A 1,685-nucleotide genomic window follows, 5' to 3' on the forward strand; every position below is an offset into this window, starting at 1 on the left:
GTGAGAAATCAGTATGGATGGTAGCCTATAGTATATCAAATGGGCCTATGACAACCCAGTGTGGCTTCACTGTAACGACTGCTCCAGACACACACCTACACACACACACACACACACACACACACACACACACGCACACACACACATGCATACATGCACAGGAGTGCCAGTAGTGCAGCCTTGATGTGGGCTAGTGTGCTGTGTCTGCTCTGAGTGTCTGCAGCTGGAAACCAAGGCTGCTAGGAGAGAGGAGGAATGAAGGAGAAGAGAGGAGAAGGGTAATAAAAAAATGGTGAAGGAGGTAGGGAGAACAAAAATATATAGACGTTTGGCTGAATTTTGAAATTAATGAGGAATGAAGAGAACTAAAAAAAAAAAAAAGCAATCAGAGTTTGGTGAAGAGTTGGAGGCTGCAGGAGGCAAGGAGCCCAGAGGGGTAGACTCATGTTGAAATGTGGCAGACATGGGCTGGGAGGCTGAAAATGGAAAATGTGACATGTCGTAGCACAACCAAAGGGCCCCCATTTGAGGCTGTGTGGGTGTGTCACTCAGCTGCTGAGTCTTGGTTTTGGTAAGGTGGTCCAAAAAGGCCATATCAGACCCTGATGCACTATATGCAAATTATATACTGGTGCAAGCCTTGTTAGGTCAGAGTGGATCACCTTTTTACCAAATGTCGAAGGCAGTAAAGCAGGAGCACTTCTTATTCTGTCATAAGTGACATTTGCGTATGCTGGCTAGTTTGACATGATCTTGATCCCTTTTAATCCTGTAGCTCTCCGGTCAAGGAAGGATAGCTCTGCTTTTCTATAGCATCACTCACCAGGCCTGTCAAGTCAAAAGGTCAGGGTGTAAACCAAAAACCCATCCTAACCTAGCCATTAGGCAACCTCTGTTTAGTTTCTCAATATCCTTTGGTCTTGTGACAATCTGTTGTTCTGTTTTGAATGCAAATACCCCCCATTTTGCACGTAGTGCTCTTGCTATTAGTCACAGCTGGAATAATCAGGAGCTGTCAAAATATTATGACCTATTAGGAACTTACTTACTTGCACAAGCAATGTAGCTGCAAAATGTCACAGATTTGAACAAACAGTTGTGAGCTTTAATGCTCCCTTTTTCTTGTCGCCTTCTCCTCAACCAGTCAGGGCAGATGGCTGGTTGAGGGCCCCCCCCCCAATACTGTAGGGTCTTTAACTTAATTAACTGAATTGAATTAAGGTATTTATTTATCTTTTTTTATTTTTTTGGTGGGGGGAGGGTGGGGGTGTCAGGTAAGAATCTCAAAATTAAAGAAAAAACTAAATTTTAAGTCCTTTAAAAAAACATGAATTTTATTGTACAGGGTGGGCCATTTATATGGATACACCGTAATAACATGGGAATGGTTGGTGATATTAAAGTCCTGTCTGTGGCACATTAGTATATGTGAGGGGGCAAACTCCTCAAGATGGGTGGTGACCATGGTGGCCATTTAGAAGTCCGCCATCTTGGATACAACTTTTGTTTTTTCAATAGGAAGAGGGCCATGTGACACATCAAACTTATTGGTAATGTCACAAGAAAAACAATGGTGTGCTTGGTTTCAACGTAACGTTATTCTTTCATGAGTTGTTTACAAGTTTCTCTTTGTTCACAGCCACTGACATGTCGAAGAGGTTAACACGTGAGGAGCGGATCGAAAT

The sequence above is a fragment of the Pundamilia nyererei genome, unplaced genomic scaffold, assembly GCF_000239375.1.
Source record: "Pundamilia nyererei isolate P.nyererei 1_Seehausen unplaced genomic scaffold, PunNye1.0 scaffold00030, whole genome shotgun sequence".
Lineage (NCBI taxonomy): Eukaryota > Metazoa > Chordata > Actinopteri > Cichliformes > Cichlidae > Pundamilia > Pundamilia nyererei.